This window comes from Oryx dammah, unplaced genomic scaffold (assembly GCF_014754425.2).
Source record: "Oryx dammah isolate SB20612 unplaced genomic scaffold, SCBI_Odam_1.1 HiC_scaffold_11, whole genome shotgun sequence".
In the NCBI taxonomy this organism is placed as follows: Eukaryota; Metazoa; Chordata; class Mammalia; order Artiodactyla; family Bovidae; genus Oryx; species Oryx dammah.
Window position 1 is genome coordinate 38,882,156 of NW_024070195.1, and position 26,196 is coordinate 38,908,351.

The 26,196-nt window shown below is 37.6% G+C and overlaps 1 protein-coding gene across 1 annotated transcript in view; it reads right to left on the reverse strand.

Moving 5' to 3' along the window:
• Positions 1-26,196, reverse strand: part of ZFAND3 (zinc finger AN1-type containing 3) — a 327,628-nt gene that overhangs the window by 156,819 nt on the left and 144,613 nt on the right. The gene's annotated exons all lie outside the window — the stretch shown is intronic.

The window sequence follows — 26,196 nt, forward strand, 5'->3', positions numbered from 1 at the left end:
TGAAATCTCATGCTGTCCAGCATACCCCACTTGGGTTGCTCTGTCAGTAAAGAATCTGTCTGCAATGCAGGAGACCTGGGTGCCATCTCTGGGTCAGGAGGATTCCCTGGAGAAGAAAATGGCAACCCACTCCTGTATTCCTGCCTGGGAAATCCCATGGATAGAGCCTGGCAGGCTAGAGTCCATGGGTTCGCAAAGAGTCGGACATGACTGAATGACTAAATCACCAACCACCCACCAGTCCCTTAGTTTAGGAGAAAACATAGAATATGTATGGTTCAGTACTATCTGCAGTTTGAGGTATCTGCTGGGGGTCTTAGAATATATTCCCTGCAGACAAGGGGAGACTACTATACACTTTGACTTCAGTTACTTAGTTATAATTATCCTTCCAGAAATCCATCTTAAATATTTTGGTCTAAAAAGGAAACAAAGGTACAAAACCAGTTTTTAAGGCTTCTTTCCTCCTTTTTCTCCTCCTTTCTATATTTCTCCTGCCCTCCCTCCTTCCCTCCCTCCCTCCCTCCTCCTCTCTTTAAAAGAAACCCCATGAGAAGTATGTAACTAAATTTGAGTCTAAGGGGAAAAAATATAGTCAGTAGGGTATGCAGTCCTGAATCTGCAACTCACTAGTTATGGGAGACAGACCTCAGTTTCATTAAGTCTGAAAAGTATATGAAAACTAGTTCCATAAATAATTTTTAGTTATGAAAAATGTCCCTGTTCAATCAGCAAATGCACTTGTGACAGTACTGTGGCCATGAATTCTTTAAATATCATTTTTAAAATGTTTTAATATACATCTTATCATTTTTTCTCACAAGAATTCTATGATAAAGATGGAATAAGTAGCATTATCATTGCAAAAAATAAGTAAGCTGTCTCTGCGAGTGGTTAAATGATTTGCCCAAGAGCTCAAAACTGAAGGACAGAGACTTGTCAATCTTGTTTAAGAATGTCTTCTACTACACTGCATGATTCTGATCTAGAAAAGCTAGGTGCTATTAAAAGTTTATTTTTGGCAGTGAACGTTAGTTCTTATCAGCAATGCAACAGTACATACATACCTATACTCATTTTATATATTGGCACTAAAAAGAAATTAAGGTTTGATTGCAAGGAATTATCCTTAGAAACCATCTATCAATGTCTGTATCTTCTGGTAAAGATATTAAATCCTATCTTTGATACTTCAGTGCTCTTTTACAAAAAATGTGTAGACAGATCTGTCCAGTGAGAGTAGATATATGGAATATGTCCATAACAGAGCCCAAAATAAAACTATCCTACATGGAGCTGCAGGGTATTGAAACGGCACTAAAGAAATATTATCAGATTCTCTGCAAATGTGCTGAGCAGGCTCTCATTTTCAATCTTGCTCATAAAAACACTTCAAAGCACTGCCCTTTCAGAAGCTGATTATCTCCTTGAAGGTTGTCCATCTCTTCTTGTTCCAGGTTGAGCATTTCACTATCCACATATACTTCCACCAATTTTGTGATGCCAAGAAAATCACCCACTTTCAGCTAAAAGGGATCTTAATGACTTTCCAGTTCAAGCCTTGCTGATTACTGAACAAACTCTCAAAGAACTGTCACTCTGGTTTTCACTTTGGTATTCCTTTACCACATGCTGTTGACCTTTGGACATCTAAACATTTAATGAAAGGGATGAAAAATTTAAATAGTTGAAGTTTGAAAATATCTCTGGGCCTCATTTTTCCACACCATTTGTACTCTACAATAACATGTGTTGGGCTAAAAAATCAAGTTTGAAGGTTATAAATTTATATGTTACACACTCAATTATCAAAAATTCAGAAGTTACAGAATCAAAGGCAGAAATTAAAAAAATTGTTGCATTCAGTATTGGCCACTTTCAACTTAACGAACAGATTTTGTTTGTCTTTACAATAGTATACTCACTGCCTTTTTCCAGACACTGTTCTAAAGTGGAAGAAAAGGACAGACGGGAGGAGGAATGGAGGAGGGGCAGAGAAGGAAACCCCACAGGAAAAGAACACCCGCTCTATCTTCAAGGTGGACAATACAGTAATGCTGAGAGCTAATGTCTTGAAAAGGATTCTTCCTTTGTCAAAATTCTACTCAATACGTACTATCAGAAATCAACTTCATAACAAAAGTTTTCTATAACCACAAGATTCCAAACTGAATATAATCCAAGTTCTAGAACATTAACTTGAAGTCCCTACCATAGTCTCTCATTTTCTACACCCAACTGCATGCTAACAAAGTTTTAAAAATACAGTACTCAAAATTTCCTCCGAGAACGCACACTGTTCAACTAGAAAGCTGGCCCCAGAAACCTGAATGACAGGCTTTGGTCATCCTTTGGTCTGATATGAAATACAACAAAATTAACTAGGAAAGCTGACAGGAAGAAAAAGTGAGTTGACAGTCAGTATTAGAGCCCTAAAGAAAAATAAATTATAGAGTGTTTTCATGCAGAACACAGAAGATGATAAGAGAACCCACAGAATAAACGGTGACTGAGGGATGTCCAAAGGCAGAAGGTTTTTTAACATTACAAGTTCATTCACTTAAATCTCATTAATTTCCATTTATAAGCAAATATTGTATAATTTTTAATAATTATAAATTAAGTTGAAATACAGCAATCTAATTCAGAACTATACTCTAGGCTTCCTGTGGGTATCATCTTTGTACTCATAATGTCTTCAGAGAGATTGTCAATTGTTTATTATTGAACCATACCTAATTTATCAATACAAAGGCTTTTATAGCAGAGAGACATAGTACTATATTTTGTTATTTTTTAAATCACAGCTCCAAAATTTTTTTCTAAATAAGAAAAATCACATATTCTCCGAGTACTCTATAATTCAGATTCTATTATGACCAAAGATCTTGGACATAAAAGAGGAAAAGGGTAAATTTTACTGAACAAGCACCATTTATCACCTGCTAGGCACTGGGTCAGCTATTCCAGCATCTCACCTTCAAGAATATAAATATCTAGTTAATCATAAAAACATAACTATTTCCTTTTGATCACTGAGCAATTTGATCCTGGAATTAGTCTTGTTTTCAGTTTAATATGACAATGATTTCAACAGATAAAGAGAAATATCGAAAGTTTAGTAGAATTTTAGCCACCTGAAATCAAATCTAAACCAGAGTCAAAACTGACAGATCTTGAGCCCTAAAATTTCAGTGACTGAGGGCTATTCTTGTCTCTATTTCAAATAATGGGAAAACTAAAGCATAAATGAAGCATAAAGGTATAACATGACTATTAACACTGCATTCACTTAATAGAGCAATATTTAGACATTAAAAAAGGAGATGAGAAGAACTCAAGCCAACACAACTCACTTCTTTTGTGCACAATTCATTTTTATTCCCAGCAACAAAGAAGTTATCTTTAGTTCTACATCCCTGAAATTCTCCACAGGGCATGCTGGGAGCTGAGAATGTTCAAATACATGTTCTGAAAATGGTTTTCCAAAACTGGATACATTAGACATCTCAGTATACCAATTACATCACACAAATTTAAGATATTTATCTGTGATCATAGGCCAAATTAACCGTTTTTAAAAAGAACAAATGCTAACATCAAGCTTGCAATTTTGTTGCATAAAAAGTAATGCTACATTCTCTAAAATCTGGAGCTCTGGACATCTGGCCAAAAGCCCATGAAAAGATAAGATTTTTATACAGTTTATGATGCTCTGTGGAAAGATCCCAGGAACACAAAATAAACTGAGCAGAAAGAGCAGCAGGATGGAGATCATTTATAACAGAATGCAGACTATCCCACAAGATACATCTGCATTAGGCTTTTAGTTCTCTGCAGTTTCAGGGGCACTCTGTACCCTCCAGAAAATCAAACGCTAGTAAAAATGGATTTGTGAAAGAGGGGAACTGTGAACCAGTTTAAGAAATATCTTAACAAACACAGTTTCTAGGGAATTAAGGTTATTATACAACTTGAAAGTTGGTACCATCCACCATGGGTCAAGTCTGCTGCCGCTGCTAAGTCGCTTCAGTCGTGTCCAACTCTGTGCGACCCCACAGACGGCAGCCCACCAGGCTCCCCCGTCCCTCGGATTCTCCTGGCAAGAACACTGGAGTGGGTTGCCATTTCCTTCTCCAACAGGTCAAGTTTAAACACAATGAATAAAGATGAATCCAAGTGCTTTCCACAGGAAGGCTCAGAATTTACTCTGGGATTTAAAAATTCTCCTTTGCAAAAGGATACACAAGCATTCTTGCATTTTTAAATTACCCTGCATTCTTCAACATGTTCTCCTTCGTGTGTAATTAGAGCAAACCCTGAGCTTTATCAGTGCATCACAGAGTCAGTATCTATACTTTTTTCATTTATGGAAACACTTCCACTGACATATAAAGATAAAAGAATTAGTAAGCAAAGTAGAAGGTAAGCACAAGACCAATAATCAGGATCTATGGGCTTTTAATTCTTTCAAAAACTTGTTTGGAGGGATGGGAAAGCCAGTTTCTAGAATTTATAATTAATTAATAGACACTGACTGGGTCTTTGCAAGTGATAAACATGAGAATCAAGATAGTTCTCATGTTGGATCCTCTAGGTTTATCACAGGAAACCTTTTGGTTCGTTATCTGAATTTGCTTTCATTTTTTAGAAAATGTTAAACTCCATCAGAGGATAATTATCAGCAATTCTGTGTGCCACTGAGAAGTATTTTCTTAACAATAAGTTTTATTTTTAGGACAGTTTTAGATTTACAGAAAAGTTGCTAAGGTGGTATAAAGAGTTCCTATATACTTGGAACCCAATTTCCCCTAACATTAACAATCATATTGTATGTTTACAATGTTAATTGTAGATTTGTTACAATTAATGAAACAATATTGACACATTATTGCTTCTGCTTTGTTACGTTCATTTTAATTTTTAGGTTCCACATATAAGCAGTAACATATAGTATTTGACTCTATCTGACTTATTTCACTAAGCATAATACCCTGCAGGTTCATGTATGCTGTTGCAAAGGGCAAATTTTCATTCTTTTTTATGGCTGAGTGGTATTAAGCAACCAAACATACACACAGTAATCCATATATGTATCTTCTTTATCCATTTGTCGGTTGATGGACACTTATGCTGCTTTCATATTTTGGCTATTATAAATAATGTTGCTATGGACCCTGGGGTACAGGTATCTTTTCAAATTAATGTTTTCATTTTCTTCAGATATATACCTAGAAGTGGAATTACTTGATCACACGGTAATTCTATTTTTAGTTTCTTATTGAGGAACCTCCGAACTGTTTTCCACAGTGGCTGAACCAATGTACATTCCCACCAAGAGTATTTGAGGGTTCCCTTTATTCTACATCCTTGCCAACATTTGTTATTTCTTGTCTTTTTACTGAGACATTCTGCCAGGTGTGAGGTGACATCTCATTGTGGTTCTGATTTGTATTTTTCTGATGACTAGCAATGCTGAGCACCTTTTCATGTGCCTGTTAACCATCCTTACATCTTCTCTGGAAAAATGTCTATGCCAGTTTTCAGCCCATTTTTCAATCAAGTTGTTAGTTTTTTGATATTTATACATGGTGAATCTCAACCCCTTAACAGTTGTTATCATTTCTGATATTTTCTCCCATTTAGTAGGCTGTCTTATTTTGTTGATGGGTTCTTTGCTGTGCAAATGTTTTTAACTTAAATCATGTCCCATTTTTCATTTTTGCTTTGGTTTCTTTTGTCTTTGAGATAAAAAAAAAAAAATACTGCTGCAATTCATGTCAAAGTTCTGCCTATGCTTTCTTCTAGGAGTTTTGGTTTCCAGCCTTACAGTTAGGTGTTTAATCCATTTTTTCCTTTATTTTTGTATATGAATTGAGAAAATGTTCATTTCTTTTTTATTTTTACATGTAGTTGTCCAGTTTTCCCATCATCACTTATTGAAAAAACTGCTCTTTCTCCACTGTATGTTCTTGCCTCCACTGCCATAGATTAACTGACCACAAATGCATGGGTTTATTTCTGGGCTCTCTGTTCTATTCTCTCTGCTGATCTATGTGTCTGGTTTTTGTTCAAGTTCCATGTTGTTCTAATTACTGTGGCTGTGCAGTAAAGTTTGAAGTATGGAAGCACAATATCTCCATACTATCCTTCTTTCTCAAGATTATGCTGGCTATTTAAGGACTTTTGTGTTTCCATAAAATTTTTTAAATATTATTCTAGTTCTGTGAAAAATGTCATTGGCATTTTGATTGGGACTGTGTTGAATCTGTAGATTACCATGGAGACCACAGTCATTTTAACAATATTAACACTTCCAATCCATGAACAGTGTATTGTTCCATCTGTTTGTATCATTTCTCCAATTTCTTCCATCAGTGCCTTATGGTCCTCCAAGTACAAGTCTTTTACACTTCATTAGTATTTTATCCTTTTTTATAAGACAATAAATCAAACTGTTTCCTTAATTCCTCTTGCTGATAGTTTGTTATTAGTATGTACAGATGGAACAGACTCCTATATGTTAATTTTGTCTCCTGCAAGTTTATCAGATTTGTTGATGAGCTCTAATAACTTTTTTGATGGCATCTTCAGCATTTTCTATATATAGTACAATAATGATTCACTATTAACTTTATTAAATTAAATGTGAAGTGTAAAACTCATTTATATTTCCTTTCAGTTCAGTTCAGTCGCTCAGTAGTGTCCAACTCTGCGACCCCATGAATTGCAGCCTGCCAAGCCTCCCTGTCCATCACCAACTCCCGGAGTTCACTAAAACTCACGTCCATCAAGTCGGTGATGCCAGCCAACCATCTCATCCTCTGTCGTCCCCTTCTCCTCCTGCCCACAATCCCTCCCAGCATCAGAGTCTTTTCCAATGAGTCAACTCTTTGCATGAGGTGGCCAAAGTACTGGAATTTCAGCTTCAGCATCATTCCTTCCAAAGAACACCCAGGACATTCCTTTAGAATGGACTGGTTGGATCTCCTTGCAGTCCAAGGGACTCTCAAGAGTCTTCTCCAACACCACACTTCAAAAGCATCAATTCTTCGGCGCTCAGCCTTCTTCACAGTCCAACTCTCACATCCATACATGACCACAGGAAAAACCATAGCCTTGACTAGATGGACCTTAGTCGGCAAAGTAATGTCTCTGCTTTTGAATATGCTATCTAGGTTGGTCATAACTTTTCTTCCACTGAGTAAGCATCTTTTAATTTCATGGCTGCAATCACCATCTTCAGTGATTGTGGAGCCCAAAAATTAAGTCTGACACGGTTTCCACTGTTTCCCCATCTATTTCCCAGGAAGTGATGGGACCAGATGCCATGATCTTCGTTTTCTGAATGTTGAGCTTTAAGCCAACTTTTTCCCTCTCCTCTTTCACTTTCATCAAAAGGCTTTTGAGTTCCTCTTCACTTTCTGCCATAAGGGTGGTGTCATCTGCATATCTGAGGTGATTGATATTTCTCCCGGCAATCTTGATTCCAGCTGGTGCTTCTTCCAGCCCAGCATTTCTCTGCATGTACTCTGCATAGACGTTAAATAAGCAGGGTGACAATATACAGCCTTGACGTACAGCCTTTTCCTATTTGGAACCAGTCTGTTGTTCCATGTCCAGTTCAAACTGTTGCTTCCTGACCTGCATATAGGTTTCTCAAGAGGCAGGTCAGGTGGTCTGGTATTCCCATCTCTCTCAGAATTTTTCACAGTTGATTGTGATCCACACAGTCAAAGGCTTTGGCATCGTCAATAAAACAGAAATAGATGTTTTTCTGGAACTCTCTTGCTTTTTTGATGATCCAGCGGATGTTGGCAATTTGATCTCTGGTTCCTCTGCCTTGTCTAAAACCAGCTTGAACATCTGGAAGTTCACAGTTCACGTATTCCTTTTTCTATTCCAGGATCCTATCCAGGACATCACGTTACATTTAGTCATCATGTCACTTTAACCTGCCTCTTAACTCTGACAGCTTCTCAGACTTTCCTTGTTTTTGATAACCTTAATAGTTATGAAGAGTACTGGTCAGGTATTTTGTAGAACATCCATTGATATGGGTTTGCCTGATGTTTTTCTCACAGCTAAGACCAGGTTTTAAGAGTCTGGAGGATGAAGACTGTAGGGGCGAGTACCCTTCTCATCACATCATATCAAGGGTATATGCTATCAACATGGATTATCACTGTTGATGTTAATTTTGATCACCTGGCTGAGGTGGTGTTTGTCAGGTAAAGTTACTCTTTTCCCCTACCTTCCTATACTGCATTCTTTGGGGAAAAGTGACTGCTACAGCCCACATTTAAGGGGTGGAGACTTGGGCTCCCCCTTCTTGTGGGAGACAATCTAGAACTCTTTTTGGAGAGATTTTTGCACATTCCAAACAATCTGGAATTCTTTTTGCACAGCAAGTGGGTCTCACACTTTTATTTATCTGATCAGTCACTAATTATATCAGTATGGACTCATGGTCATTTCTCATATATGGTATAATCCACTCTTCTTTATTTATCTTATTGCTCCAACCGTTTCAATTCTGACTACTGGGAGCTGACAATGGAAACATTGGTTCCAACATCCCTTTGACATGCTCCCATCATTGTGGGGTTTGTTAAACACTTCCTTTACTTTCTGACATTACAATATGATCCATGGTCATCTTGTACATTTTTGGCCCCAGTCTTAGAACTGGCTGTTTCTCCAAGAACCCTGTCTCTGTTTGTTGAAGAATGGTACTAAAAACCAAGATTTGGGTGCTAGGTATGCTCACTGCTAATGGGATGTCATTGCTTTTAAGTCCTGTCAGCTGACAGAGCAAGGAAAACATATATGTAAACTAACCAGTGTGTACACATATTTATAAATATTTCTGTAGGCAACCCATTTACATCTATAATAAGCTAAACATAAATTATTGCTGATGTTTCCAGCTCTAGTCTATTACCATACAGACCATTTCTTTCTATTACTGAATAGTCCATTGAATGGTGTACCTCAGTTTGTTTATTCATTCATCTATTGAAGGACATCCTGGTTAACTCCAGGTTCTAAAGGTCATGATGAAGCTACTAAAAACACTCATTTTTGCAGGCTTTTGTGTGGTTTTAAGTTTTCTAAGGGGGCTCCAGTACAGGAGTTAACATCATCTCTTCCCAATCTTCCAATTTTGTTAACCATCCACTGAAGTCATCAAAATCTCTTCCCACCAACGCTGTGCATCTGCCCAAGCACCCTCAAGTTATCTAGCACAATTTTCACCACATATCTGCTAACCACTCTTTTCAAAACTCACTCATGAATTTAATTCGCTTGAATGGCCTATTATGTGCCAGACACTGTACTGTACAGGATTCAAAAGGTGAATGAAACGGTAATGTTGGCCCCAATGAATAAAGCACGTCACTTGACATGAAAAGCAGAGTGCTTTGCAGCACATGCAAGCTAGCCCCAACAGCTACTTCTCCCTACACGGGCTGTCTTCACCCAAAGCAGGAGCCAGCCTGGGGCTCCCCAAAGATACGACCCAGCTGTGCATCTTTATGTGAGTCTCGCTACTTCTGCCACTATGCATCTGAGCTGGCTAAATTCCTAGGTGTCTGGTACATGGGACATAAAACGATCATCACCACAGACAAATAGGTGTTTCTGAGCCTTACTCTCACCAATGCAACGCCTTTCTTCCCTCTATCCCTATCTCCTTTACAGGGCTTGGAATCACATACCAGTTACATTCCTGAAAATATAAAAACTAAAAGACCACACCAGAGAATACTAAAGCTGAAATGCTACAAGCTCTTCTAACTTAAAATTGCCTTCATCTCTCTAATATTTACTTTTCCCAATGGAAATAAAAATGGCATAAATAACTCAACTTCTATTTTTTATATGAAAAATGACTGGATAATGCAAAATAACTTTATAAGGAAAATAACACATTTTATTCTGCAAATTTACTTCTCCCTACCTAATTAACATAATAAAGACAGTGCTAGGCAAAAACTAACATATGAGGTTCAAGAGTATTATTCTGACCCACTTCTGGGAATTTATCCTATAAAAATAATTCAATAGAACAGTACTATTCCATGTAGAGAAATGTTCATTATTTCATTATATATAATGATGAAAAACTGAAAACAACAAGAATAGTCCCAAAGTAGAGAAACAGACAGCAAATGTGGATAAATTAAGTCAATGGCATAATACATAACAATTCAAAATGATTTTATAACAAATAAATATCTGATATAATGACAAAGAAATAGTAGAATAAAAATGACAAATACATTTACACATCGCAAAAATATGTGTATTTATGTAGAAATTGACTTAGAAAATAAAATTAACATTTTTTTCTTAAGATTTTCTACAATAGAAGTTTGAAGAAAAAAAGTTACCTTTACTTTAGATTGAATTTTGCAAGTTCTTCCAAATCATATTGAAAAGTCATGTGTGGGGGCGGGGTGTAGAATCTAGCTAGGAGGTGCAGAGAATGACAAGCCCAAGAAATAAAAGGAGTTAAAACATCTGACTTGCCTGATTTGAATCTAGGTCTGCCAGCTTAACTCTGTAACTGTGGGACAGTTACTAATCTCCAAGAGTCCTCCATAAAATTTGCTCTTAAAGTCTTATAAATAAAAAACAATTAGTGTATAACATGTATATGATAAATGTAAGCCGTTATTATTCCATTGATATACATGCTGATCAGATTACAGTGCTGAATAGAAATACTATGAAGGCTATCAATACAATCTTAAAGCAGCACATATTTTGTGTTGACTATTTCGTGTTGGCAAGACTGCATTTTTTGAAAATCTGCCTTAAAATTTTTTTTCTATAAAATAAGAGCCCACAGGTTTAAAATACTTTTAATTAGAATTATTTGATAGTATCCTGCAAAAAATTTCCTACTGACTTTTTAATATTTCAAACCCATTTGTTTTGTTAGTTTTGTTTTACTTTTTGTACTCATTAAAAGGCTTTCTTAAAAATAAAATCTCTTTTTTATTGAGAAAAATGAGCTCTGCTTCACTCATCTTACAGTTTTTCCCAGCACAGTATTCAACATATATTGTCAACTTTCAATAAATATTTATAAACTGAATTCTTTAAACATTTTTATTCCCACTGAAAAATTAAATTATGCAACATTTGGCTAAGGAATAGCCATATCACTGTGCATTCCTAATGCCATTTCCAAAAGGGAATTCCTTTCTCATTAACAGAAACCCAGGAACAATGTGCACAAGAAACAGGGTAGAGTTGTTTTGAGTTCAGCTGCATTCATACGTTCTTTGGGTTGCTAAAGGTAACCAAGTGTGAGAATTTAGTGCTTGAAGTAAGTTCTCCTAAAACCCCTGCCCTACAATTGTGGATGAGACTGATACCCAAGATAGAAGTTTCCCTCACCTTAAGAAAGGTGACAGAAATAAATTTCACCTAGGTAAATCACCTAAAAAGGAGAGGAAAAATACAGGTTAAAAGGATCTGCCAGGAGTCAAAAGCTGCCTTTCTGTCCTTGACACAGCACAGAGCATCAACAGAGCCGACATCCTCACACAGGTGCCCCCAGCATTATGTCACTTTCCCACTCTACCCCTGTCTTTTACTCTCGTTTATTCCAAGGAACTGCTCAACTGCCATGCCACTGCCAGCAACAAAGGCAGTAAGAACTGCGGGGTCAGCTAGAGACAACATTCTAGAATACTATCATTAGGATCACCCCTCCTCTCTGAGATAGGCAACCTCGGGGCTGACTGCTATTTATTGTACACCAGGCAGCTTGCACAACCTGCCTGAAATGTAGCCACTAAAGGTGAAAGCTAAGGAAGCATTCAGAAGAGCACCAGCAAAAATCTGGCCCTACAGCTTGGTAAATCTTCATTGTTTCAAATTACCCTAGTGAGCCACAAGATGTAACAAACTGCTTAATCCAGCCTGATTTGTAACTAAGCAGCTGTGTTTTATTGATGGAAATTGGAATGTAAGAGTCACAAATCATATATTTAATATTACAACGATATCTACACTGTATTTGATAAATACAGACACCCTAAAGAAGCAAAGAAGTACCCTACACCCTGCCAAGCACACAATGTCAAAACAGTGAGAAATGCTAAGACTCCAGCTCATAATTAGTCATTCTACTGCTAGGGAGGTGATGGCAGGCAATTTCTGTGGGAAAAGTAATGTCTGAGCTTGCAATAAGCAGTCTTTCTCTACTGAAGAAGTGGACACTTAAGAACTGCTTCAGCCTGCTCATAAATATTCCTGTTCACTCAAGAGCCAGACACCAGGTGGTCTACCTAATCTAACTGATTCCTAGTAGAAGGAAATGCAAGAAAGATAAAATCAAAGAAAGAATAAGTGTCTTCTCATTTCCCTGGTCCACCATGGGAAGTAAGCCACCTATCCTCTTAAGACACTTTTAGGATTTTTTCTTCCAGGGACTTTAACCTCTTTGCTCCATCTTTGGAATCATAACACCATATTCATTACGTAACTATCATTTTTTCTAACAAAAGCCAACATACATACCATCAACTTGTTCTTTGAAACAGAAACACACAATTCTAGTTAAGTAAATGCAAAATACAAAAAGTTAGAAATCAAATTCTCTCACTGATTTCTATGGCATACCCTGTTTAAGTGATAGTTCAATAATGACTTGTCTTTACTGGTGACATTCATTCTTTAAAGGATTTCCAAAGCTTTACCCACCCACCCCCAAAAAATAAAGAAAATATCACAAGCAGCCCCAAACGAGTTTAGAATTACATGCTAGAGAGAAAGAAAGAAGAGACAAAGCAGGGAGGAAGCGTGGAAAGAAAACGCCACTATATTGTGGTCTGCAGTGTATATACTGATATTTTTAAACCAATCATTACTATGGGACAATCTGGATTTGGTTAGGCTGAGTTCAGAAAACATCTTAAAAAAAACCTTTAGGGTTGAATTCTTGAGCTTTTAAAGAAAATGGGTAAATCTGTACCAGTACTTTATGGTTACTGATAATAATAAACAGCCCATATTGCCAATAATTTGAAAATAAGTCTCTTTAAAAATAAAATGATTTCTTAAAGATTAACAAAAATAAGCAATGGCTGTATTTTTAGCTCTATGGTTTCATTATAAGGCATAGGATCTTATAACAAAAAGTGTGTCTTGAGATAATAAATACCCAGATTCTTTTTCTAGATTGATAAAACACTTCCTGAGCACATAAAATGTAATCCAAGAGTAAGCTTAGACCCCACAGATTGTCATTACAGATGAAAAAATATATGTATATCACAAAGCAACCTAGCAGTCACCAACTTGAGCAAGTGATCTAACTGAGCTACTAAGTACCAAAAGCAACACAACCTGACTTTGTAGAACACCTACAGACCTTTATATGTCAACCATAAAGCAATTCTTGCAGAATAATGTTTAAACTCAATTTAATCATGAGGGAAGAACCAGTATGAGAAATCTGGAATGCTGAACAATGTACAAAATTTACAATCTGATCAAGACTTAGATTCTTAAAGTTTTTTTCAAGTCACATTTTTTTTTTGTTTGTTTTAAGGAAAAACAAAGAACTAAACTCAAAAAATGGCAGAGAAACCACTGTGAATTAAAATAAAATAGAGACATAATCAAATGCTTGAACCCTGACTGGATCCTAAATTAAAAACAAAAATTTTTTTAAAAGCTGAAAAAAAAAAAAAAAACTGGGGGGACAGTTAGAGAAATTGAATAGAGACTCTGTTTTCTTTAAATGTTATGAAATTGTGGATTCTTTTCTTAGGTTAAGAAGTAGAAGTGCATGCTAAAGAATTCAGGGGTAAAGTGTCAGGATATCTGCAAGCAGCAAGGGAGCAAAGAAACACAGGGGAAGAGAGGAAAAGTAAATGTCATAAAATACTAGTAACTGGTTGATCTAAATGAAGAATATACAAGCATATAAATATTCATTGTTCTAGTATTTTCACTATCCCATAGATTTGAATATTTTTGGGAAAAAGGAAGAACGGAAGTGGGGGGTTTTATCCAACTGCAGTATGATGCTTTGCTTATATCCCCAAAGAACACCCAAATCATCAATTCTTTTCTCTCAGTAGCAAAAGATGATAAATTAAATGCTGATGTGTGATAAGCAGTACAGATATAAAATTCTTTCTTTTTCCAAGTACAGGAAATACTGCCTCAAAAAAGAATTCGAAGAGACCTTCAAGGGTGAGTGAATTTTAAAAAGCCTAGTCAAAGGAACAACACAGTTCCCAAACCTTATTACGTAAGTTAAAAGAAAAGCCCCAATCAATTTAAAGAAAGCCAGTCAGCAAGAGTAGTAAAATATTGTCAAAAAATGTAAATCATATTGCCCATTTATAAACGTAAAAAGCTTTATCAAACAGGATTTATCACCATGGGCAAGAAAATCTTAACATTTCATTTGTTTATCTCCAAATGAGTTAAGTGTGAAAAGAATGCTGAATATAAGAAGTTTAATAACCAGACATATTTTTTCTAGTAGGATTTCATTATGTTGCTTACAATATGTAAAAGCTAGAAGATTATGAACAATCTATGAAAAATATGAAATTCCAAAAGAGGGACTGTAAAGAATAAAAAAACTGAGCTGTGCACATAGTAGGAACCCAAATATTTGCTAAATACTCACAGAAGACAAAAGTACAATCTATGCCTTTAAAATGCACTACTGTGTCAGCAAAATAGAGGCATGTGAAAAAATAATCCTTAATTAAGCCTGCAACATTGCAATTATCAGACATATATAGCATAGCCCAGCACAATCCTAGCAAGAAAACTGGCACAGTGACTGTCTGAAGTAGTATATTTACTCTATCAAAAACTAATCACAATTCCTGAGGTGATTCTCCTTCACAAGAAAACCCTCCACAGACACACAGAAGGAAAAAGCCTCTCCCATGAGCCAAGAAAAACCAATGACAAGATATGCTTTAAGAATCAAGGCTATTCCTTATATCTCCAGAGGCTTCCAGAACCACTCTTCCAGTGAGGAATACTCAAGCCTGCAGAACTTACAGAGACCGTTCAGATGACACCGGGTTCTAATGTAGACAGATATCCTTGGTGGAAACTGACTCCCAGGAATACACACTCTTGTCTTGTCCTGGTTCATCTCTTTAGAGACTAAAAAGTCTATACCCAGCTTAAGGACACTTCCCATGCCCAGAGTCATTCTTTCCACATCAACTGAAACAGTAGGCTTCACTTCCAAGTCTGTAACTAATTTAGACTAAGAATCAGTACCTGAAGAATGGCTAAATATAATGGAAGAGGCCAGGAAGACAGAGTGAAGAGTTATACCGGCACTGTCTAAAATGGTTGTTCCCTGTCACATGTAGTTATTGGGCACTTGGAATTTGTTCAGTCTCAACTGAGATTTGCTGTAAGTATAAAATACACACCAAATTTCAAATTATGAAGAAATGAACGTACAATACCTTACTAATAATTTCATGATGATATTTTGAACTATTTCATACACACTGGATTAAAATAATAGAAGTTAATTTCACTTTATTTATGTTTTACATATGACTATAGAAATTTTTACAGTACATGCTGCTCATAGCATTCTTTTTTATTTTCCAGAGAGTTATCTTTAATGTCTATGCTAAATAAATAACATTTACACACATGACAAAATCATCACAGGTTCCTGTAAGAATCCAAGGTAAATGCACAGAGGCGTATCAACTGCTTCCAAGTCTAAAACCAAGCATCTGCATACAAGCAATCACTTTGATTAAAATCTTCCAACCTTAATTACTCCTTCTTGAAAAATTTTAAATTCTATATTGGACAAAAGAGATACAAATGTATTTGTGCAAATGAACTTTAAAAATATAGTATGGCTTAAAAGTCATCTGTTATTTCTGCAGCCTCGTACTATATGAGCACACTTGAGTCATCGTCATTCTGCATTGGCCATTATTCTTAGTTCAAGGGAACACACTGTCACACCTACAGGCAATATAAGCCTAATTACATCCAAAAGGAACAAAGGATTAAAATGCTATTGAAGCAAATTTCTAGGGATTTTTAAAGACACTGAACATTAATGGAATTTGAGAAATAAGATCTGCAGGGCTTATCTCTCCCTCTATGTGTTGAGATTTCTTGGAGAAACCTCATCTGACCTAAGAGTAACAAGAAATCAGCACAACTCATTCCATTCTATCACACGTTAAAAAATAAAATTCATCCAATTCTCAAAAATTAACTTCTTATAAACCCAGTCAACAACTTCTTTAAAAAAGTAAAGTGTAACCCCTGCTTTAAGAGATCACAGTAAAATTAAAGACAGCTTAAATATTGCCATAATTAAGAAAAACAAGAATTCAAGTTCCTTGTACAATGAAATTAAATTCATCACATAACAATCATCCTGAGCTACAAACACATCAATTACCTTGCAAGTCATATCACCAATTGATAATTTTACATACATTAATGACAAGTACAACATTTACCAATTATAAGTCTACAGGTTTACTTGTTGGTAGTAGTTGAACTTTTCCAATAGGATTTTTTGGAGAACGTTTATACCAGATCCTCTCTTTTTCTGATGGTTTTCTAAGGACCCTGCTGCTTATGCCAGGGGGAAAGACCTTATCATTACTTACAATAGATTTTACTATATCATGGTTTGTTAGATCATCCAAGGGAACCTTAATTTGCCTATTAGATATCACTTCTTGTTTACAAACTCTCGTGGACCCAAGAGAAGCATTCACAGAGTTTGAGTGCCTCTTCATTTGTAAGAAAGATGTAGAAGTTACCTCCATGCTTGATTTTGAAATCATATCAATATTTGACTGCTTGCAAGATGCTCATATCATTCTTATTGGACAGCACTGACACTGTAACCAAAAAGAGAGCTCGATGAAAGCAGTAGCAACTTTATTAGTGGGCAGTTGTGCTGTGCTAACTCACTTCAGTCGTGTCCAACTCTTTGTGACCCTGTGAACTGTAGCAGCCAGGCTCCTCTGTCCATAGGATTCTCCAGGCAAGAATACTGAAGTGGATGGCCATGCCCTCTTCCAGGGGATCTTCCCGACCCAGGGATCGAACTCAGATCTCTTACGTCTCCTGTACTGGCAGGCAGGTTCTTTACCACTAACACCACCTGGGAAGCAATTACCATGTTTCAAGTGGGTCCTAACTACTTCAAATACAGTATCTTTTTTTAAGCTCCCACAGCTTTAAGAAATACACACCCTGGTTCAAGGAAATGAAAATCTGGCTTGAGGGGGAGGGAGAAGTTAAGACAAGAAACAAACAAAACCCTACTCCAATTCACAGAGCTAGTAAATGCCACGACAGAGATTTGAACTCAAACCTTCTGGTTCCAGACTGTAAGTCCACAACCTCTATGTCAAAATGTTGTCCTGGGACGAGAAGTATCACCTGAAAACTTGTTAGAAATGAAAATTCTCAGGCTACACACCAAACCTAGAGAATCAAACTCTGGAGGTGTCCCTCAGTAGTCTGTATTTTAACAAGCCCTCCAGATGATGCAGATTCAGTCCAAAAGCCTGGTAACTACTTCCCTGAGCAGGTAATAGCCAATCAAATCCTCCCAAAGGCTACTAACTATGAGAATTATGAGAAAAGGCTAGTCCCTGTCACTGTGTCCTGTGCTGAAGCTCTTCTAGAGACCTGCTCTTGTCTGGTAAGCACTGAGGCTCTGCACAGACATCCTGACTTCCCAGAGCATCCCTTCAACAAGCTCATCATCCAGGACAGCATTTCACTGAACATCCAGATGGATTAGAGATTTAAATGGAAACAGAATTGCAGAAATACTACAAATATATATACATATATTTATATATAGTTGTTAATGTCATTAGACATATATATGTATGTTTCTAGTGACATTAGGGTGAAAGCCTAAGTATGACCCAAACTCTGACACTATAAAAGACTAATTAACTAAATGATACCCCCTCCCCCTCAAAAAAGACTCTGAACACCAGGAGCAAGGTTTAAAAACAAAAACAACTGGGGCAGGGTGATTTGCAACAACTATCACAAAGAACTAATTTCTTAATTTATAGAAAGAATCCTAACAAATCAAAAGAAAAAGAACCACCCAAGAGATAAATGCCTCTCCAAATTAACTAATTGAAATAGATAGGTCCCAATAAAACACAAGTGCTCAGTTTCACTCAAAGTAAGCGAAATGAAAATTAAAATGGGACTTACACCCACTTTTCAGATTGGCAAAGATCAAAAGGTTTGAAGTCACATCTAAAGGTAAGCTTCGAATACTCTTGCCTCACCCCCATGCCTTCAGTTATTCAGTTTGTGATCATTTCATTCAGGAATTACTTAGGCCAAAAGCTTAATATCACACTTGATTTGATCTCTGGTTTGTTACTTTCTTCCCCTTTCTCTCCTCGGCCACATCTGATCGGCCAGCAATCCTGCCAACTCCACCTTGAAAGTAAGATTCCAAATTCAACTACCTTTCATCATCACTCTGATCCAAGCCATAGTGAACTCTCCCCAGATTACTGCAGCGACCTCCTCACTGCCCGTGCTCCTGTCCCCCAGTCATGTCAAAACACAAAAGAATCACTCTAGCTGCTAAAATGCACAGCAGATTACAGTACCACTCTGCTCAAAAACCTTCAATGGGTTTTCATCTCATTCCGTAAAAGCTAGTCTTCATCATGATACACAAGCCCCTACGTGACCTGAGCCCCTCACCCTTGACTTCATCTCCTACCACTCACCGTCCGTTCTCTCTGCTGCAGTCACACTGTCTCCCCCCTGTTCTTAAACATCAAGAACACTGCTGCCTCTGGATCTCTGCACCTGTGTTCCCTCTGCCTAGGGTGCCCATCTCCTAGATAGCTACATGGCTACCTACCTCACATCCTTCAGATTTTTACTTAAATGGCATTCTCTGGTCACCCTATCTAAAATTTTACTCTTCATATACTCATACTTCATATATTGCTTTGAAGGCATCCTCTCACTGATTCATAAGCATCCAAAGATGCTAAGAAAGTCTGGCTATCTCATTCTCCTTAAGCAAGGAACCTGGTGTGAAATTTCTTTTGGCTGCATTTTTTTTTTAATGCTAAGTTAACAAAATTTATCTTGTATCGGGTCTTAGTTCATTTATCTTACTATCTGGTGTACTATCTGGTTTGAAAACCTCAGTCTTTACCACTGGAAATTTTCTTTCATTATTACTTTGACCCTCCTCCCATTTTTCTCTGCTTTCTCATTTTGGAAGTATTAGACAAAGTTTCTGAGGGAAAATAGTTTTGAATTTAGACTCTTATACTCAGTCAAGTGGTATTCACACCAAGAGCAAAACACTAATGTGGCTCTCAAATTTACCACATGGATATTTCTGATAACAAAACCATAGCATGCTCTTCAGCAACAACAAAAAAAGTGATTATCATCAGTAGGAAGACAGAGTTGCAAGCAAAAGGAAAAAAAAGTTAAACTTAAGGTTATATATATGCAGATCACTATTTTTGTTGTTTTTAACCAAGAGAAACATGATTATCAAAAAACTTTTGGTGCCCTTATGCAATATAATACCACCTTAAACTTAATCTGTCCAAAACTGAACTCATTTTCCCATCAAAAGTTCTTCTTTGGCAGTCTTCATTTCAGTAAAAGGCATTTTTCCAGCTGCTTAAGCCAAATATCCTTGAGTCATCTTTAACTCTACCAAAAAAATCCTCTCAGATCTATCTTCAAAGTGTATCTAAAGCTACTAACAATTCCTTCCAACTCCACAGCCCTGATCTATACTATCATTATCTCAAAGCTGAATTGCTGCAATAATCTCCTAGTCATTTTGCATCCTCCTTTGCCCATATAGTAGCCCAAGTAATCCTTTAAAAACTACTTAAAGTAGTTTTAAAAAACAAGTCTGATCACATACTGCTCTGATATGATCAAACAAACCCTACTCTACCCTGACCTTCATCTCATCAAGAGTAAAAACCCTGTTTCTGGCTCCAGCTTTTACTGGTCGCGTGCTCTTCACCAGCCAACAGTGGCATCTTTGCTGGCCCCGGAACACATCTTGGACACTCTCCAGCCAGCCTCAAGGCCTCTGCGTTTGCTGTCACCTTTGCCTGGATAACCGTGCCCTGTGTAACCACATGACTAGGTCTCTACCTAATGACTTCCCCTACATAAAACAGGAAACCTACATACTCACACACCCTTTTCCCTAGCATCCCCTGTTGAGCACTCCCTGCTCCCCTTCCTCTTTTTTCCCATAGCACTCATCACCATCTGACGTACTACATATTTATATATTGATCTCTCCTTCCACAAGAATATAAGGTCCCTGAAGGGCAGACACTTGGCCAGCTTCATTTTCTGCTGTATTTCCAGTGCTAAGGTAGTGCCTAGTATCCATTAGGTGTTCAGTTAGAGTCTCTGACATAGACTATACTCAGTACATGTTGGAGAGAGGATGAGAAGGGAAGAGCCAACAACCGACATTCAGGCCACGCCTTTAAATGAGCAAAAAGAACAAGAGTTGTTGCAAGAAATACTAAAACAAGTCAGTGTCAAATATTTATCTCAGAATAAGGGCTGGCTTCAAAGGAGACATGGAACTAATAAGAAAAGCATTTAGCAAGTAGTTATTTTAATTTTGCAAAACAAAAATAAAGAAATCCAGTAAGCTTATAAGTTAGAAACTAAATTGAGGGAACCTGAACAGCTTGAATTACATGGGGAGAAAATACTGCAGAATATGTCAGGAATGGAGAGACAAAAATGACAAAATAAATTTCAGAGCAGTGACATTTCTGGCTGGGGGTGAGGGGACAGGAAAGAGTTTCCAACAGATGTAGCAAGATACCATAGCAAGGACAAGTTTTGGCAGGAATAGAAAGTATAAAGGTCAAACTGGAGATACATATTGAGACCACATATTTACACAGCTTACTGGGAAAGCAGCACTAAAGTTCATACCCAGTGATACAGAAAGAATCCTATGTGCTTCTACAGTTATCAGGAAAAAGCATTAAACCACACAGTCCACTAGGGTAACAATACAGCTGTGTGAAGGCAAAGATAACGTTACTGTGGGAATTTGGCTTCATCTTGCCACCTTTTTTTTTGCAAAACTGGCATTTTACTCCATATGTAGCATTTAAAACTTTTACCAAAAAATCTAACACACACAGTAGTTTCTCTCAGCTCCAATAACCTTAACAGTTTTCAAAGTATGTGCTATAAGAGCAAAGATATGCAAATAATTAGAACACTTAGATCTGCCTGAAAAACTCAGAATTTCTTCCAAGAAAATACTAACTCTCTGTGACCCCATGGACTATAGCTGGCCAGGCTCCGTCTATAGAATTCTCCAGGCAAGAATACTGGAGTTGGTTGCCATTTCCTCCTCCAACAAAGCTATTAGAACCCATAATTTTAAAGAGGCTGTTTCATTTTGAAGGTATGGCCAACATTAATAATACTCCCTTTTAAAGGAAGTACATCTGAAACCAAGCAAATCATGACCTAGGGTCATTAGATCCATGCCATTTACAGAGAGAAGAGTCCCAGGGTCACCTAATCTATCTGGCTCTTACTGTTCTCCTCTCCTCTCAATCCTGATCCAACACATGTATGCAAACAGTCCTCAAAAGCTCTGCTCATCAGGACAGTGGTATCTACATAGGGAATAAGATTTAGATTCACTTAAGTCTGAGGCAGGGCCAAAGTATTTAGAGTTTGTAAAAACCCTGCCGGTAACTCTGAACTACTGTTTAGCAGCGGACAATTACTGCACTGAGAATGCCTGGGATGTTTTTAGATTTTATAGGTTTAGGTTAACAATCCCAATGCCACACACTAGTACAGGTATCTTTCTTTTTCTCAGAAGAACACACTCCAAGATCATATTTTAAATTTTTATAACGTGAATTCCATTTTTCCTACTGACTTCCCATTTGAGCATTAACTTTTTGCCATTAAAGTTACCAATTAGAAGAATGCTAGATATTGTTACCGGGAAGACTTCGACAACACATTCAAAACTCTGAATGACTGTTTCAAAACCTAGAAAGAAACGCCTCTGAACATCACCCCTGCAACCTTAGCCTCCTCCTTTCACAGCACGGCATTCTTCTCAGGCTCAGAGATCTTCTGGCTACTCACCTGAGTCCCGTCCTTTGTTCTCAGGGTTTACAGTATCTTCTAGATGGGAGTTAAATTTCAAACTTCGCCAGCAACTGCCATAATCCGATTCAAAGTAAAACTCTACTCCAATCTAAATACTTTTCATTTTTTCCAAGGCTATGAAGTCTCTGAGATTAATCATTGACTTACATTCAGAAGTAAGTTTTAAAACTGATAAATCATAGGGTATCTGAATGTTAATCACTTCTGTATTCCCCACGACTGGAACATTTAATAAGCTTTCTGAAATTTTTTTCACTGTTTGACTTAGGCTTCTTATAACATGCTGCGTATGAAACAAAGTTCTCTTTTAAACATATGATAAAGGAATAAATAACCAAAAAAATCCTCTTTCTGGTTACCTAAGAATGCTTAAATAGAACATTCCTTCTTTCTTCAGAGATTCATGTCTTGCTCTAATGATTAAACTTTCCTGGATAGAAAGATAAAAGTAAATGATTTGCCAGAATGCTTTTTTGCTTTTTTTTTTTTAACCAGGCAAAAGTAAATCTGGACAGAGGATTCAGGGGGTTTCACTAATTAAACCACTTATATTATCCACTAAACTAAGGATAAAAATCTAAAACTGGGGGCTAGCCACTATATGTCATTTAAGGAAACTGGCTGAGTTATTTCTAACTCCCCTTCATGGATCACAGCCTTATGGTGGTGAAGGGGCTCATGTAACTCAATGAGGCTATGAGCCAAACTGAGCAGGGCCACCCTAGACGGACAGGTCATAGTGAAGAATTCTGACAAAATATGGTCTATTGGAAGAGGAAATGACAATCCACTCCAGTATTCTTGCCATGAAGAGTATAAAAAGGCAAAAAGATATGACACCAGAAGATGAGCTCCCCAAGTTGAAAGGTGTCCAATATGCTACTGGGGAAGTGAAAGTGAAAGTTGCTCAGTTGTGTCCAATTCTTTGCAACCCCATGGAAAGAGCGGAGGGCAATCACTAACAGCTCCAGAAAGAATGAAGCGGCTGGGCCAAAGCAGAAATGATGCTCAGTTGTGGATGTGTCTGGTGGTGAAAGTAAAATCCAATGCTGTAAAGAACAATATCTCATATGAACCTGGAATGTTAGGTCCATGAATCAAGGTAAACTGGACATGGGCAAGCAGGAGATGGCAAGATGGAACACTGACATCTTAGGAATCAGTGAACTAAAATGGACAGGAATGGGAGGATTTAGTTCAGATGACCATTATATCTACTACTGTGGGAAAAAATCCCTTAGAAGAAATGGAGTAGCCCTCACAGTCACAAGAGTCTGAAATGCAATACTTGGGTACAACCTCAGAAACGAAAGAATGATCTCAGTTCATTTCCAAAGCTATCCATTCAACATCACAGTAATCCAAGTCTATGCCCTAACCACTGATGCCAAAGAAGCTGAAGTTGACTGGTTCCATGAAGACATAAAACATCTTCTAGAACCAACACCCCCCCCCCAAAAGAAATGTCCTTTTCATCATAGAGGATTGGAGTACAAAATGAAGCAGGGAAAAGGCTCACAGTTCTGTCAAGAGAACGTACTGGTCATAGCAAACACCCTTTTCCAAGAGACAACTATACACATGGACGTCACCACACAGTCAATACTGAAATCAGATTCATTATATTCTTTGCAGTCGAAAATGGAGCAGCTCTATACAGTCAGCAAAAACAAGACCGGGAGCTGACTGTGGCTCAGATCACAAGCTCCTTATTGCAACATTCAGGTTTAAATTGAAGGAAGCAGGGAAAACCACTAGGTCATTTAGGTATGATCTAAATCAAATCCTTTATGATTATACAGTGGAGGTGACAAATAGATTCAAGGGATTAGATCTGGCAGACAGAATACCTGAACAACCACAGAGAGAAGTTCATAACATTGTAGGGGACAGTGATCAAAACCATCCCAAAGAAAAAGAAATGCAAGACAGCAAAGTGGTTGTCATGAGCTTCCCTGGTGGCTCTGAGGTTAAAGCGTCTGCCTGCAACGCAGGAGACCTGGGTTCAATCCCTGGGTTGGGAAGATCCCCTGGGAAAGGAAATGGCAACCCACTCCAGTATTCTTGCCTGGAGAATCCCATGGATGGAGGAGCCTGGTGGGCTACAGTCCACAGGGTCGCGAAGAGTTGCACACGACTGAGCGACTTCACTTCACTAAAGTGGTTGTCTGAGGAGGCTTTACAAATATTTGAGAAAGAAGAGAAGTGAAAGGCAAGGGAGAAAGGGAAAGATATACTCAACTGAATTCAGAGTTCCAGAGAACAGCAAGGAGCGATAAGAAGGCCTTCTTAAATGAACAATGCAAAGAAATAGAGGAAATCAACTCTGAATATTCACTGGAAGGACTAATGCGGAGGCTCCAATACTCTGGCCACTTGATGCAGAGCTGACTCACTGGGAACGACCCTGATGCTAGGAAAAACTGAAGGCAAAAGGAGAAGGTGGCCCCTGAGCATCAGATGGTTAGATAGCAACACCTACTAATGGACATGAATGTGAGCAAACTCCAGGAGAGAGTAGAGGACAGAAGAGCCTGGAGTGCCACAGTCCATGGGGTCACAAAGAGTGAGACACGATGTAGCGACTGAAGAACAACTTCTTCACTTCCCAAAGGAAATATTTACGTGCAGGTGGTACTGGTAGTAGCTTACAAAGCATAATTTTTGGTGCTTAGTATGTCATTCAACCACTGTCACCACCACTGAGTCTGCTTAAATCCTCCCTTAAGTAGTAGCTGATAAATGCCACCAGAGCTCAGTCACTTAAGGTCACATGTTAGAAACTCAAATATTTTACCTGAAGTAATGCAAGTGAGTAAAGTAAGCTGAATTCTAAACTAGAGACAGTGCCAGTCTATGGCAAACTCAAGAAGCCCTGCCAGTCTGATAGGGTAACATTTAATCAACTCCAAGAAACTGGAGCTACACGGGAATTAAAAGGGCAAAGAAAAATACTACATTTTGTATAGAGAAGCCAAACATTCAAAACTTTGTGAAATCACACCTAGTTTAAAACACTGCAGGCCAAATCAAACACATGTGCAGACAATCTCAACTTTCCACTTCCTGTTAAAATATTAATATAAACGAAGAACTGATTATCAATTTCAGTCTAAGGATATCTGCACAATGCCAAGCACAGTGGAGACTTGTCAGAAGACTAACAAGTCTTAGAAACTTTTTAGAAGGGTGGCTAGATCTAAGATTAAAAGGTAACTTAGCTGTTAAAACAAACCAGAAGAATAAAAGGCAAATCTCACACTGACAGTTTCACAGAGATGTGCCTCTCCTGTTTGCCTCCTCTCCTAAATACTCTTTTACCTGTTACCCTTTTTTCTTACACAACTGCTATGCTTTGCTCCGCTGGTTTTGTACTAACAGCTTAAGTGATAACATCAATCTCAACTTTAGTGATTTTTTACTTTGAAAGTTAAAATGTTAGAAATTAGGTATTTATAAAAAGGTATCAAATTTGAAGATCTTCTTTGGGCCAAAGTTATTATAGTCATGCATCTTCCAACTACCACTTTCCTATTCCTTGCCCCACCTAAGATCTTAATATTTAACTATTTGTTAAAACTGAAAGCCATCTTCCCTCAAAGCTCAGTTGGTAAAGAATCCACCTGCGATGCAGGAAACCCTGGTTCGATTCCTGGATCAGGAAGAGCCACTGGGGAAGAGATAGGCTACCTACTCCAGTATTCTTGCGCTTTCCCTCATGGTTCTATTGGTAAAGAATCTGCCTGCAACGTGGGAGACCTGGGTTTGATCCCTGGGATAGGAAGATCCTCTGGAGAAGGGAAAGGGTACCCACTCCAGTATTTTGCTCTGGAGAATTCCATGGACTATAAAATAGTAAGTCCATGGGATCACAAAGAGTCGGACATGACTGAGTGACCTTCACTAAACAGAATGTAATTACGAGGAAATTTTTAAATCTTTATTTTACAAAAGGACTCCCTTAAATATCCCATTCCTCCA